Source organism: Scomber scombrus, chromosome 5 (assembly GCF_963691925.1).
Source record: "Scomber scombrus chromosome 5, fScoSco1.1, whole genome shotgun sequence".
Classification (NCBI taxonomy): Eukaryota; Metazoa; Chordata; class Actinopteri; order Scombriformes; family Scombridae; genus Scomber; species Scomber scombrus.
Window position 1 is genome coordinate 6,333,009 of NC_084974.1, and position 16,732 is coordinate 6,349,740.

Below are 16,732 nucleotides of genomic sequence, written 5' to 3' on the forward strand. Positions count from 1 at the left end.
AGAAAAAATGTTGTGTTCAGCATATCCCACAAGAGAAACTCAAATAGAGAAATGCTGGCAGAGAAATTGGTCATAGGAGGTCAATGCTGTCAAATGATCTTGTATCTGCAGGGAGCTGAGCTATGTGAATGTGCAATATTTAGAAAATACAGTATATACTGAATATCACAGTATTTAAAATGGTCCTGTTCACCTTTTGTTTCTCTCACATGGAGAACCAGGATTTTCTACAAAGAATGACTAAGAGCACAACTGTAATTGTCTATGTACTGTATATATATATATATGTATATATATGCTGTTAATTCAACTTTCTAAAAGGGTCAGTCCACCTAAATTTAAGGGTGAAGAAAACATATTTTTCCACTCATCCCTAGTAGTATCAAGTCATGCAAGTTTTTGGAGGGGTTCTAGTTTGTTTCTGGCACTTATAGCATTAGGGATTTAGATTTAAATAGCAACTATTTCTTTAGTAGTGAGTAGTTAAAAAAAACAAGTAATTTTCATTGCTGTGAAACTCCATTGTACTTGGATAAAAGTAGAAATACATCTTTAAGATTTTTCAGTGTGTTAATTTCAATCTGCAAAGGTAAATAGAATCCAATTATCTGCATGAGCATATACCACCAGAGATAACATGAAGTTTGGGTTTCTAATACTACACTCAGTGACAGCTTGATCATAATGATGTAAGAGCGGGGAATGCCCAGTGCATGCTCTGACAAGCCTGCCTGTGAAATAAAATAAGGTAAGAAAAGATTAACTTTATTGATCCTAGGCCAAGAAACTTAACATTACTCCAGATTTCAACTCAAAATGCTTAAGGCATGAGGCAAAGTTGGTGTGCAAAGACAAAAACACAAAAAAACTCCCTCACACACACATAAAAACACAAATGATGATGATGATGATGATGATGATGATGATGATGATGATGATGATGATGATGATGATATTGTAGGTACTATATATATCATAGTGCATTGGTGTCTACATGCATACTGCCTTACACATGTTTTCCCATCAAAAACAATCAAAAGTTACTTTCTAAACATACAAATTAAAATACATAGTATATCCCTTCCTGCTCTCCCTCCTGTTTTAGAATTTTGGTTCAGTCCGGCAGCTGCCGAGCAGATAGGTCAGGAAATGTATGCCATGGGGGAGGAGAGGGGGTGAGAGACGAAACTGAAAATGAGATTGGCCAGATTAGATTGCCTGATTGAGCAATTAGCTATCGTCTCCATCATTTGGCCGGGGCCTGGCGGCATCTGCCACTGTGGGGTACACACTGTCTGACGCACACAGGCCTCACAGCGGTGCACACTCGCACACACACACACACACACACACACATCGACACACACATCGACACACACGCTCCCAGCTGTACACATGTGTGCTTTTGTGAGTATGTCAAAGTAAGTGCGTCCCAACAAATGTGTTCAGCTCTTTCCAAATCTGCCCATCAGTGTGTGTGTGTGTGTGTGTGTGTGTGTGTGTGTGTGTGTGTGTGTGTGTGTGTGTGTGTGTGTGTGTGTGTGTGTGTGCCTGCCCTCTCGTTGTGGTTATATCAGAATAGAGTTCTTCCATGTCTATCTCTCTATTTCATTCCGGACTTCTCTTATTTCTTTTCGGCAGTCTGTTCACTCGCTCGCTGATGTGTTCTTTCATCACTAACACCCCACACACACACACACACACACTCCTTTCCTATAGCTCTCTCTCTCTCTCTGTCTCTCATTCACTTTCCTCGTTGTCGCCGCTTTACAATCATAGCTTCAGTTTAAGGCTTGATTTCTCTTCCTCTCATTGATAATAAAGAAAGTAAGGGAATGAATTCAACAAGCGAGTGAGCGCTCTCTAAAGAAAATTAGCGCCCGTCCATTTCATTTTACTTACTCCTGAGGCCGGTGAAAATTTCAAACAATGCAGTGTAGCAAGCCATAACTCACATTTAGCACCCTGAGTTTTGTCCCATATCCATAACTCGACTGATAACTCTTAAGAGGGGTTTTTAGCTCTTTCTCTCCACAGAGGCCCACTAAAATGTGTTTGATGAATTGGTCTCCATTGGCGCTCACTTATTCTCACATAAAGGAGTTTATAGCCCAGGAAAAAAAAAAAAGGAAAAAAAAGGAGAGAAGAGGAGATGGGCTATTTCTACACGTGATGAAGTAAAACTCAATCATGTGCTGCCTGGAAAGACAGGGGGAAGTTCTCCGGGGGTGGTTGTGTGTGAGTGTATGTTTAGGTGTGCGTCTGTGTGTGATTGAATGCATCAGCACACGTAAGGCACTCGTGTTTGTATGCTTAACTGCATGAGCTCACAAATCTATAGGTCCATGGGCGTTTGCCGAGTTTTGCATGTGGCTCTTGATTGTCCAATTTTTGTGCTTGTGTGTGTGTGTATGTGTGTGGTCACAGTTAATCGCCAGGCAGCCAGTGAGAATGAATGATGGCGGCTGTCCCTTGCAGACAGTGGAGAGTTCACCTGTCAACGTGGGCTATCCTAAGACAGATGGACATCTGGAAGCCATTGGTCTGCAGCTGTAGGAGCTGGACAAAAGACACACACCCCTATACACACACACACACACACAGCCATAGAGATACATTTTAAGTGCACACATAACTGTTGAGAGAGCTGACAAGGGCCCGCATAGATCTGAGACTAGGAGACACTGAGTATAGATATAAATCTCAAAGCTCTTCTTCATTTCCTTCACTCTTTCTTTTTTAAACTTACCAACACACACAAACACACACACGCACACACACACACACACACACACACACTCCCAGCTAATAAGAGAACGATGAGTCATTCTTTGCTTGGATTCCCCCATTCTTAAGTGGCTAAGTGAATAGCTGGCAGGTGCTTCTATTGCAGCAAAGTAAACTGAGCAGGGGTGGGGAAATTAAAGCGCAATGATAATGATGATGATGATGATGGAACGTTAAAGGAATTTAGATTATGTCCAAATAGGCACCGAACTGTCTAAACACGAGACTGACTTTGACAAATGTTGCAAATGATCTCGAACAAAGGCAGCATTGAGCACAAGGGGATATTAGAAATAACATCCAAGTGCTCATTATACGTATATGTCGAGGTATTATTTTCCTATGATATGAGATACGTTGCCTGTTCCCCCCGAAACACACACAGGCAGAGAAGGAGATATAGATGAATGAATGCCTCGCACACATACTTAAACGGGCATAATCAATATCAGCACAGCGTGTGGAATTTAGATGCTGTCTTTAACACTTACACACATTCCCCAGACACACCAAAGAGTGCTAAAGCTCTGATATCAAATACCCTTGAGCTCAGGTTGATCCCACTCGTATTCTCTCTCTCTCTCTCTCTCTCTCTCTCTCTCTCTCTCTCTCTCTCTCTCTCTCTCTCTCTCTCTCTCACACACACACAGAGAGTGCAGGTGGGCGATGGACATCTGGTCCCGCTACTAAAGTGCCACTGTGAGTTGACCCGTCCACGTCTTCATTTCGAGTGTGTTTACTGTGATGGTGACAAGGGGAATGCTGACATACTCTCGGTTTCCTGAGCTTGCAGTTTCAGGTTGCGGTTCATTTACAGGCTGAATTTATTTGGCTTAATTAGGTATTACATGCAATTTTTTCCACATCGTTATTTTATTGTCAAATGAATGGCAACGCTTGGGTGTAATTATTGTAAAGAAGTAAAAATCAGTCAAGACGATTGGTAGCCTGCACCTTTACACCAGTGGTGTTGTAAGTGGTGAATTCTTCAAATTAAGATCATTTCTCAGCACAAACCCAGCCTTTACTGAAGTCAGCAGAAACATTTTCATCCTTTTTCTTTCTGAAAATATAAGCTCTATTTTTGCCACGCTAGCAGCATTGCCCTATAGGGACTACAATGTCTACTGGATGGATTGCCATGAAATTTTGTACTGGGATGTTTACTAATGACTTTAGGGATCTTCTGTGTTTTTCTCTAGCACCACTAAAAGGTTGACACTCAGGGTTTTGAGTGAAATATCTCATAAAATATTAATTGGATTACCAATACATTAGGTAATTCATCAATGTTCCTCTAAAGATGGTTTAAGGTTTAATCTATCGCAATCTTTAGGTCAAAATTAGGATTGTTCAGTACTTTGGCTTGTGGCTGAAACCCAAACATCTATATATATGTGTGTATATATATATATATACACACACATATTCCCACCAGCTTCAACTGTACTTTGTGTTCAGTGCTAATTAGTAAATGTTGGCATGCTGACATGCCATGCCATGCCATTAAGTAAGATGGTTACCATGGTAAACATTACACCTACTAAACATCAGCATGTCAGCATCATCATTGTGAGGATACTGACCTAAGCATTTAACTGAAAGTACAACTCTGCTTAAGTACAGCTATGACTATATCCCTTTGTATGATGAGAATATAATGTTAGAGGGACGAAAGAAATAGAACTGTTTATGGTCACTTCTGCATATTTATATGTTAATAACTTGCCAAAATGGGACACAGTTTATTTGCTGCCAATAAATAACATAACAGACTTGAATACAGAGCTGCTAACGACAACTATGACCTCCGCTGCTCATGCTGCTAACACTTACATCCAATCCCTCACTGCCACTTCAGCGTTGGCTGTTCAGACAGGAAGTCCCCAGGCAGAGGTGCAACATTAGCCGGTGACAGCCAAAATGAAGCTGCAAAGGACTCTTCAGCAGAGAAGTAGAAGAAGATTAACACTAAACTTCATTGAGAAACTATTTAACATAATAATGCTTGGTGATGGATCACTTTTAACAAGTCATTTAAGGTGCGTTTTTACTGAAATAAGTCAACATTTACCTATAAAATATGTGCTAAATGAAACAGTGGCTCCTAATGTTATTTCATTTTTGAAAATATCATCCATGTTGCTCGTCCTACACATACAAACAAGATCAGCATGAGTATCCTGACATCGTCTAAAACATGCATGCAACTGTCTGTAAGTTTTCGGTGATCCATGACACCGGTGCACCTTTTGTACAGTATATATGCACACTGGTATGAATGAGGACACAACATTTTATATCTGATTGGACAGGATACGTGGAATGCATCCTGGTGCACGTACGCACTGTTGGCAAGGCTCAGCAAGCAGTTCAACTCAGAAAAACTCTCTCGGTCAATATAACACCATCAACATTGATTGGACCTCCAGATAAAAAGACACATTTTCCCTTTAAGGTAACAAAATAAAGTTCATGATTAATTCCTGAATTATTTTGCAGGCAAGCAGAGAAAGTGTGACGCTGACACACTCAACTACACTTTAGTACACACAAATGTGAAATATGAAAACATAATCCCTGGTCCTGTGATCACTTGTTAATGTATTTTTCTCAAAAGCTGTTCTTTTAACCATCTCTTGAAGCTCTCATGCCTTGAATGAGACCATCAGCCTAAAAGCTTCGACTACGGCGTAAATGGAGTGCTCGACACTAGCCGTCTTCATTCACGGAGGGGAAACTTTGTGCCGTGATGACTTTGGTTAAAGTAGCTACAGCGCGCACATCGACTGGGAGAAGAGGCGCAAAACAAACAGACAAGGATGCACAGAGACACACACACACACACACATGGATTATAATTAGTTTGCTTCATTTCCTAATCACGGTGACAATAGAAGGGGGCCCCCTGTTAGAATTTATCTCTCTCCTCTCCTGCCTCCCATCCATCTCTCTCCTCTTCCTCTCCCTCACCCCACACTCCCCCCTCCTTTCAGGGAGTCGCGCTACAATAGGCCCGAGCTCCCCTCTCAGTTTGCTGCACAGGCAGGATAAGAGAAACTTTAGCCGCAAAGAGAACATATGGCCTCCACCGCACACCAAACAAACCCTATACATTATGGTAGCTCACCAGCGTGTGCATTCGTGTGTGTGCGCACACGGGGGAATGGGAGATTATTAAAGGGTAATGAGGTAGAGAGAAAGAGAAAAAGTGGTAGAAGAGGTAGAAGTGCTGTATGTATGGATTAAAGAAAGATAGACTGTCAGAAACCTCTAATTCTCTTTTTCAGAGTCTATAACAGAGGAGACCAGATCAGAGTGTGGTGCACCAGAGAGAAAATGAAATGGCTGAAACCTGACAGTTCACACTAGCAGTACACAAAACCCAAGAAGGATTAGTAGAGCAAAAACCCTATTCCCCTGCCTGTCAACTGAAATAGACATATAAATTAGCCCATATGAGCACAATTTGATTCTGCATTGACCCCAATTAGTAGAAATTGACCCAGTAGCACAGTGAGTCAAAGCTTCCAGAAAAGAGACAGAGAGAGAGAGAGAGAGAAAGAGAGGTACAGAGTTTGACAAGAAGACAAACAAAACCAGTTAGATTTCTCACCCCAGAAGGTTGTTATACTCCCCCGCCCCCTGAAGAGAAAATCATAAGCCTTATTACACCAATGGGGAGATTTAGTCCATTTTGGAGGCCTGCAATGTTCTGAGACCATTTAAGACGGAGGTATAATGGCTCGTTTCCTTCTCCTCCTCGTTCTCTCTTTCACTCCCTCCGCCTTCTCTCATCCTGCCAAATTTGATATTACAGGCGTTTTTTTTCTCCGCGTGTGTGACACTCTTCTCTGTGGTGCTCATGGGCCTGGCAAGCCGAAGCGGATGAGTGTGTACGTGTGCCTGAATGCGTGTCCTCTTGAGGTCTCCCTCTGAGTCCATAACACCTTGAATTTAAATGTGTCTCGTAATCCACGTTGTCTAGATATGATTTAACCTGATTACATTTACACCTATATTAATATGTGTCTCTAGTGTCCACGATGAGATCCGATTGAGATCCAAAGATGTGGGTCGATCACCCAGCGCTGCATCCAGTTCATTAAAAAAGGGACAAGTTACCCTGCCTCTGGCACTTTTCTTCATGTTGTCCTTGGCTTTTCTTTATTCCAGTTTAATGTGTTTAATTTTCCATTGACATGGCAGTCAGGACTAGGTGTAGCAGTTCTGCAACATTTGCTTAGCCATTGCTTCATAAATGGCTCAGTTGCAATATGAATTGCCAAGTTTCGCTTGTATACTTTGGTCAAACCAAATTAAAAGCAGACACGTGGTCTCAACTTGACTCCATTCACAAGTGTTTTGAATATCCACTGCTTTCTTACTGCTTTCTTGCTAGTAGCGTAGCTCTTTAACTGGCTAGTGGCTGCTACTTCGCTGACTAGTTGTTGTATGTGGATTGAGAACACAATTGCAATTACACTTGTGTTTAATGCGGTCACAATAAAGTAGTTTGGATAATTTAATCACGATCTCTACACAAAACATCTGGGGTGCATTTCCACCTGTACTTTGATGTGATCTGATCGCACATCAAGACCTTAAAATGCATAATGCAAGGTGCAAAAGGGGCCTTTCTTTTTTTCTTTTTTACAGCTACAACAGATCCTTTATCATTTATTTGCTAAGCAAATTTAAAATATGTGCTAATAAATGATCATTTAAAATAGTTACATTTATTAAGTTGAGTTTCAGTTTGTCATAAGTACATCTGTGACTGAATCTTCAGCATTTGGTGAATAAAACCACAGTGGACCATTATGATGTCTGGTGGAATGATATAATAAAGTTGCCCCATTCATTTGCAGTGTAGTCCTTTATTGAAGAATTAATAATACTGATAATCAGTAAACATTCACACTCATTGATATTATACCACCTGTTCTTCCCCTACAAATGTAGTTTAGTATTGTTTAAATTGTTAATGCTGTGTAATAAAACCCCATTGTGGTAGTCCATGTACAAGATTGTTTCCTATTTACTTATTTACTTCCTGTGTGAGCCAGACTTTAGTAACAAGATAACAGCAGGTAAACTCATGATCTTTAAACACTGTTCTGTAAGTTCAGTTCATATGGCAACATATATTAATATAACCAACAGCTTATTTTGTGTCTGTACAAATGTCAAAGTATATATTTTACAGCACCCGAATGTCTAGGCCAGTCATTATCAAACACACCAAGGACCCCTAAAGTGACACAAATGGAACCATGGAGCCCCATTTGATAAGATTGTGTCCCAGGGTCCCTAAACTGATATGATTTTATGCTTTTAGATGTGTTTCTTGTCATCATTATTTTGTATTATCAAACTGAACTCCACCCTGCGTTGAACAGCATAGAGGGCTATGTTTGTGGGGGTCGGTTGTTAAAGCTACCAGTGAAAATCCCGTTTCAACAGATGGTATTTTAAAGGTTATCGGACACCAAAATACTGCACCGTGACAGAATTTAAAAACTGTGGAAATGTATCACTGTGGCAACTATTTTATGTTTTGTTGAAACAATCGTGAGGTAAACAGCAGAAATGATTGTGCGCCTGTATGTGATTAGCCAACCTAGCATCTTTCTGGATGACATCACATTACGTTGGAGCAAAATTCGACTTTTTTCTGCAAGGTAACACGTTACGTTATCATTTCCTTTAGGTGTAACAACTAATTATTTCTTCAGGACCATCTGTTTATGTGATACTGACTTAGCAAAAACTGCCACTGTAAAAAATGTATTACTTATTAGAACTTACTTGACAGTTTGAGATAAATGTGAAATACTATTGCTGAAGTTTTAGTTAAAATAAATTGGGAAGTAAAGGTGGAAAAAAGGTGAGCTTATTATACACAGCCACCCACACTCGCCTCAAACTCTCTTTGCCCATATCCCTCTATACTTTCCACTTTTCTCGACCCTCTCTCCCCATCCTTTTAATCATTTTAATAGCACTACTCATCTCCTCTGAAACCAAACCCTTCCTATAACTTTCCACTCGCCCACTCTCTCAAGCATCTTCCCCTCTCATCATACTCCCTCCTGCTTTTTAGAGCCTCCCCTCTTCTCTTCCACCTTTCCCTCCGCCTAATGCCGTCTCTGTCTTTTCACAGTCATGGAAGAGTGACGCTATTCATTTAAAACGGAGACAAGCCACTTCAGACCAACACTGACACCCACTCTGTTCCGAAGAGGCGACGAGCAGGGGAGAGAAAGAGCATGGGAACCGCTCGCCACTAGAAAGAGATTTTAGGAGTGTAGTAGAGGGCCAGCAAGATGTCCTCAGTGTGCAGGTATAGAGATGTATAACTCAGAATTCCCTCAGAATGCAGAGACTTAAAGCTGACTTGTCTCAATTTAAAAAATGTCGGTCAACGACACAGCACCAGTTGTTTTTTCCCCTCTTTTTTATCCCTCATTACACACACTCTGTCACATTATGCATTGTCTCTTTCTATATCTTCTTGTTTCTCCCTAACCCCCTCCAAAGACACACACACACACACACACACACACACACACACATGCATGCCCCTCCATCCCTCTGGTCATATCTCCTCGACTCCCACGGGGGCTGTGTAACACTATCTGCCTCAGACACTCTCTGGTCCCAAGCAGACAGCTTGGTCTTCAGAGATTCCTCCCTCTTTCTCTGCTGCTGCCATTTTCTCTCCACAGGGACCAGAAACTAAATATGACAGCTACACCAGAGAGTCAGAAGAGAATGTCAAACTCCTCCAATCCTTCATGATGAAGATTTTCCCCCATCTGAGTCATTCTGTATGGAAGATACTGTGCTGTTTGGGGTAAAAATGTCAATCTAGAATCTGTAGACCATACAAGATAATTTATTTAGGGCTGCATGTTCACACTTGCATAATAGTACTGAAAATGAAAGTCATAAAATAACAGGCAAACCATATCAGCCCCATTATATGACCAAAATTATGTGAGCGATTGACCATTAAACCAATATGTGATGCTTTAAAATCTCCCTCCATCACCATGGGTATAAATCTGCTGCTTGTACTTCTGCTTTCAGGCTTCCGACCCAGATTTTGGAACCTGGCTTCAGAGATTTACTCCCATCCAGCCATAAAAGCGTTAGCGAGCATTAGCGAGCCACTGATGTTGGGCGATAAGGTCTGGCTCTCAGTCGGCGTTCCAGCTCATCACAAAGGTGTTGGATGGAGGTTGAGGTCTGGTGCTGTGTGCAGGCCAATAAGTTCTTCATCACATAGCTAGGAAAACCACTTCTTAATGTTACTGTATTGGTGCCTTTTCAAAACTTTCCCCACAGACTTGAAAGCAAATATCCTTCAAATAACTGTATGCTATACCATTCAACATTTCCTTATTTGGAAATATAATCCAAACAAGCCACAGACCAAAAGTAAACAAAAATCAGAAGTGATGACATTCTTTTAGCCTTATAATATATACTGTGAGGAGGATTCATTATTTTTGAAATGTGAATATTAACCCAACAGGTCATATGGTAGTTTACATTATACCAAAGGGTCATTCCATCTAATTTGGATTAAGAAAGCATCCAGTTTTGACAATAAAGTGATGAAATAAAATGAAAGTGTGATAAATTCTAAACCCGGCACTATATTCTCGGGCCTAATATACTTAATAATATAATATAATAATATAATATAATATACTTTCATAGATACACTGTATTATGTCTGTAGGGATATCAGGTTGTAACTCTTCTTAAAGGATGTTTCTGCTTTAACTTGGTTCTCATTTTGAGAGTGTTGGTCATCATCTGCTTGAGTAATGTAACAATCCCTTATTTCACATGAAAATTATAATAGATGTCTATAATTGAAGGTTTTGGTAATAATACTACTTTTTATTTTAGTTTTCTCCTCTAATGAGTCGGGCTAACCTGGGGGGTTGTCTTATCTCTGATGTTTCTTGTCTTATCGAATTTATTTTTTGCAATGCTGCAGCATTCACTGATATCAGTAACTACTTTGTTGAGTACAATGTTATTATTATAGATAGTTATACTTTCAGTGAAATTACTCACTATTCTATAATATATGTTTTGGGTTGTTGGGTTTCATATTAAAACTGCATCATTGGGATTAATTATACACTCCCAAATTGGTGTGTATCTGTAGACTATTATAAATATCCGGTTTTCATTCTTCTTACATTAATGCAGCATAAGGTCAGACTGTACCTCTAATAACTTCAACTGCCATCAAACACCATTTGTCAGTTTTGGAAAACAGGATGAGATGTTCCAGCGTTACCGGTCACCAGTGAGTGCCTCTCCGTTTCCATTTGGAAAATCCCTCTTATCCCCTCTCTTTCCTCTTCTTTGTCTCACTCTTTCATGCTTCCTGTCTTTCTTGTCCTCCCTCTCCCATAATCTCATCATCTATCTTCTAATTTTCCTCTGTCACTGTTTCTCGGCTAAGTCACACCCTTCCTAGGAAGGCAACTTTGGCGCGATGCAGAAGGATACTTTAAGAGTTGACAGTTCTTACTCAATGTAACAAAAAATTCTAAAAAGGAAGGAGGGGAGGAGAGGGGGAGGTCTAAACAGATTATTGTGGGAGGTACTGTGATTGTTCTTCTAATGCATTTTGCTGCTATTCTATTTCAAGCCCTGGTGCCAGGCAGAAAATTCAGCCGAGTGGAAAAAGAGAGAAGGAAGTGGGAAGGGATGATGCAAAAAGATGTCAATGAATACAGGTGGCAAAAACACAAAGTGGCTATGGCATCAGTGGTTCCAATGTGTCTGTTTAGAAACATGAATATGGGCATTATGTCAGTAATGTATGTGTGAGTGGAATTAGCTCTGTGCAGACAGTTGAATGGAGAGAAAGGTGTCATGCTCCGCATATCAAACAAGCTCAGCTGATCCAAATTCCTGATGGAATGCAGGTACAAAATGGAAAAATAGAAAAATAAGCATATACATTTGTATAAAACAAACCCAATCCCAAAGAAGCATGCAGCCATAATTGTGTGTGCGTTGTGTCATTTAAATGTGTGTGTGAGTGTATTAAAGTATGTGCATGTGTGTGTTTGTAATAGAAGTGATGTGGATGCATGTGGATGTGCCTTTGAGAGAATGCGTAGGAGTGAATGTACAGTGAAATCCTAAAGTGTACGTTTATGTGCGTGTGTATATTGGTTGTGTGTGTGTGTGTACTTGCATGCATGTGAGCATATTGCGGACATATTGTCAATACCAATATTTTGATGTCCTTTGAAATCCATGCACACTTCCTCTGTCCATGTATGTGTGTGTCCGTGTGTATTCGGGCATACATCCCTAACTCATATCCAGCCTTGTATGTGTGTGTGTGTGTGTGTGTGTGTGTGTGCGTGTGTGTGTGTGTGTGTGTGTGTGCGTGCGCGTGTATGTGTGTGATTAGATCACAGAGCGCTGACGCACGGATGTCCTTCAGGTAACCAGATTTGTCACGTTGCCGAGAGTGGCCATCAGGTGGCGATGCTAAGCGGCTCAGCCTTGCCACGGAGGTGACCGGGAAGGTATCCAACAAACACCCTGGAGAGGCTGGAGGGTGGGGCAGCAGATGGAGGGCAGGCAGCAACACACTAATGACAAGACTCTAATAACACGACAGCACCGCCGGGGGTTGGTGTACAACATGCTATTAATGTGTAGCACGCCACTGTAGGCTAGCCAGATTATGCCAATCCACTAAAGCTATTAGAGCGGCATCGAGCATGTATGTCATGTGTTTCCTATGAGATAGTAATGGGGGGAAAAAGGGGGGAGCTGACTGTGTGAGGGTGAACAGTGCAGCTGTGGAAGGTTTAGAATGACTGACGATAAGTGTGTGATGTGTGTTTGAGAGATGATGATGAATATTAGAAGCAGAGTAAGAAAGAAATGAGGAAGAAGAAGCAGTTGTTACTTCTTGTCTCCTCCTGGGGTTCAGCTGATCTGCACTGGGTCACTGCAGAAAAAAAAAAAGCCTTCAAACTTTTGATCATCTGATTGAGCACTCGACCCTCTCTCCCTTGCGAGTCCCTGATTAGAAGAAAAATTGTTGATTTATGGCGGATTTCTCCTTGTCTCTCACCAAAATTAATCCGCTCCAGAGGTTGGCTATTAAGAGGCGGATCACGTTTTTTGGACTCGGATAAAGAAAATCCAATCTGGAACCAGCATGGAACTCAACGTTTTCCAATTAATGATGATATACAACATATTGAAAACTATCAGTAGAGAATTCAGCATGTATTTGCTGTGACTCTGTGCCAAAGATGAAAATTGGAGTGCATTACCATAATGTTGCAGGAAGTTAACAAATGATCCTGCAATGAATTCCAGGCAGCAAAGCTATAGATGAGCTCTTCCCGGCTATACAAGTCCTGTCCACACTTACTCTACTAACAAACCATCTCCCCTCCCTAACTCGACTTTCCCATCTCAGAGCCAAGAGCAAGAGAGTGGGTGGGGGGGCAGCTGATGGAAAAGAGAGGAGGAGAAAAAATGACATAGATAGACAAAGGTTGATTAAATTGGTTTTCAATTCTGGGTGTCTCTGTCTGAGGCTACTGCATTAATTTGCTCCATTACATATTTGAGAGCCAGTGAGTGTATTAAGAGCTGCTGTATATCATATTGGTGACTGCTCTGGGAACTCACTGCCAACATAGGAGCCCTGGGTCCATCTAACCGAAGTGACTCAGCACACCCAGACCCAAATACCTCTCATACTTTATGTGAGAGATTCTTTGTTCACTGCAGTTGTCTTCAAGGCAAGTTGGCATGAACCTGTCCAATATATGCATGTGGGCCAATGTACATGCATTATACATCAGCGGTTGATTCATGTTGACAGTGCATTTTCAGAGGATCGTGCTTATCAGTTTAGTCAAAGCTGTGCTTCCGTACCGAGACAGAATTGAATAAAAGCTGTGTAGGGAAGGTTTCCTGGCTCTACAGAAGTAAGATATCATTTGCCGGAACGTTCTCACAAGAAAAAGGACAGCGTAGGTTTACAATTCAGCAGGAAAAAATGACCTATAGTTATGTTTACACCATCTAGTAGCTGGGGAAGTGACGCGCTTTAGATGACGTCAATATAAGGTCACTTTATTATTAGTTGAAAGCAGGTTGGGTGGATGCCTAGATGTTTATTTAGATGGTAAAACGTGGACTTTTCTGGAGGAGACAACTGTTCACTGCCTGTTTCCAACCACAAGTTGGGACTGTTTTTTTTAAAAAACTGTAACATTGTGGAGTTATTTTTGACTGCTGCCCTGAGGATAAAGGTTGCAGAGCTTTACGGAAGTACTATGTTTCAAGTTATAATTTTAACCAAAACTGGGAGAAAAATTACATAGACAAAGGTTGATTAAATTCAATTCTGGGGGTCTCTGTTTGATGCTACTCCATTAATTTGCCCCCCTGTAGTGACCCCTAATAAAGTGTTTTTTGTGTCTATACCATAAGGTGAGGGCACCTTCATCTCTACAAGGTTGTCAAAATGTTGATGTAGGGGTATTTTATTAGGGGTATTAAGATATTGGACTTTTTTCCAGCTCTACCTTTGAAGTTGAGAGGCTTCTGTGTGGGTAAGGGGTGATTTGGGAGGTGTCATGTGGGTGTGAAGGGAATCTGGGTTTAGGATAGGGTTTATTAAGTGTAATGCATGATGTATGTTGATGTGGCATTTTTATGTGTGGACCCCAGGGATAATAGTTAATACACTGGTAGCAACTAATGGGGATCCAAATAAAACATAATCATTTTATAACAGTGATTTGTAACGGTTTTGGAAAGCAGCATATTACACTACTATGGGTCATTCTGGAGCGCAGGTAAAATCGACCTGTGTGGTCATTTAATTATGAGGAAGTGTTGCGATTACACACAAGTTTGTTGGGTTGAATTCCACAAATCTACCTTAAATCCTTAGCTCTGGATCTATGTGAGATGTATCTCCTCTTTGTCTTCCCCGACTTACAGCTCTCTCAGGTTTAATTTATCAGTAAAACCCTTTCAAAAGGCTACATACTGTACACATTAACGTTGATTAGACAGGGGCTGGATTTTAGGAGTTAAAGGCACATTCGCACAGGTGTTTTCAGTTACTCTGGCTGATTAGAGCTCTGGTAAGGGGTGGTGCTATCGTAGGGATAAGACTGTTTCACAGCAGATATTTTGAGATGTCACGGTAGGAAAAGCACAGGTGGTACTAATAACATTAATGATGGCTCTGTTCTGTTCAAGTGTCCCGGTAAGTCATGACAGTGAGCTGGCTGATGCAGCTAAATAGGATTCAGCCATTAGTACATTTTGTTATTTATATCTCTGCTTTTCCTACTGTGATAAGCAAAAATATTTTAAGTGAAAAAGGACTATGATGCACCAAATGCCATCAACTACATTTATAAGTTGCCCCAACAGAAACTTAACAGGAGAGTGAGTGAGATGTAAGTAAGTGTACACGCCCCCACACAGGCCTGAGAAGAGCTCTAATCAGGCAAAGTGAAAACACCTGTGTAGGTGTACCACTGATGTGTAGAGGCTTAAAGTTTAGGTCAAAAATCTATGTACCTTTTCACATAGCTTAGCCAATTAAATGCAAACTACAAATTAGTTACAACTGTTTTGGATTATTTCTTATCGTGCAGGCAATTTTTTCCCCCACACACTTTTAAGAACCCTCTTTGGCGGTGAACTGAAGGAACCTCTGACAACTGAGAATTAAAGGTTGATTATGTAGATTTAGAAAAAGGTTTTAACCCACTCTTCCTTTTTCTAAAGTAAAGTTGAATTCATGGGCAATAATGTAAATACATCTTTCCTCGTTTGAATACACTTTAGCTCCAAACTTTCTGGTATGACCAGTAACTTATAGTGATTAATGTTAGCTAGCATTAGCAAACTTTAGATAATTATTGCGTAATCAGTTCACTGACATGTGTGACTATTCTGTACTTGTGCTACTGTTAGACTACATTTTAGTGCATTAAATAAATATTGGTTTTACAACAAAAGTCAAGTAAGTAGTAAACACACTGTAACTCTTGAGGAACATATTTATTGCTTCCTGCTTGTGGACCCATACTACTCACTCTCAATCAGGTTCTCTAATGATGATGCCTTTAATAGTAAATGACTCAAGAGAATCATGGGAAATGTAGGGAAACTTAATGTGCCACTATCTTGTAATTAACACTTGTGACCACAGCAGTTGCTGGTTAGCAACAGTTACAACAGCAGTGAGGAAAATGACATAAATTTGATTGCGTCTTGCCTTAAAAACGCTCATAGCTCAACAGCCAGCTCTTAAAATTCATACGTCAAAGTCTTCTCCAACTTTTCAAAACAATCTTTGCTCAAAACTAAAGCACTGCAAGACAATGAAGAAACTTTGCCAAAAGAGTAAAGAGAACAAATTTCTCACCATGATAGATTACCTTTTCTCAAGCAAGTTTCAAGTCTCTCCAAGTTGATTTTCATTTCGAAATGAATGGAAACCAGCGGTTGCCTGGAGGGTGGGAAATCAATCTAAAAACTTATTGTATGCTTTGGAAAACAGTCAGCAGGAATGTAAAACACAGGCGATTTGTACTTGATGGGCTGAAACATGTAAAAACATTGGCACAGTCCTGTTAAATAAGTGGTTGGCTTGCAGACTGGCTGTTTATTAAAAGTAATAATAAATTACCAACATTTTGTGTGGCGATATGCTTCAGGATTTTTACTTTTTCTACTTCATAGTTAAAAATACAAAATATGACCGCAATAAAAATGATTAAATCTTTGATATGATACATATGATGGATTATAAGAATAGGAAAACTGATGTTTAATGAGAACCGTAACCACAAAATGACATTTGAATACTCTAACATGACTGATAATGACTGAATGT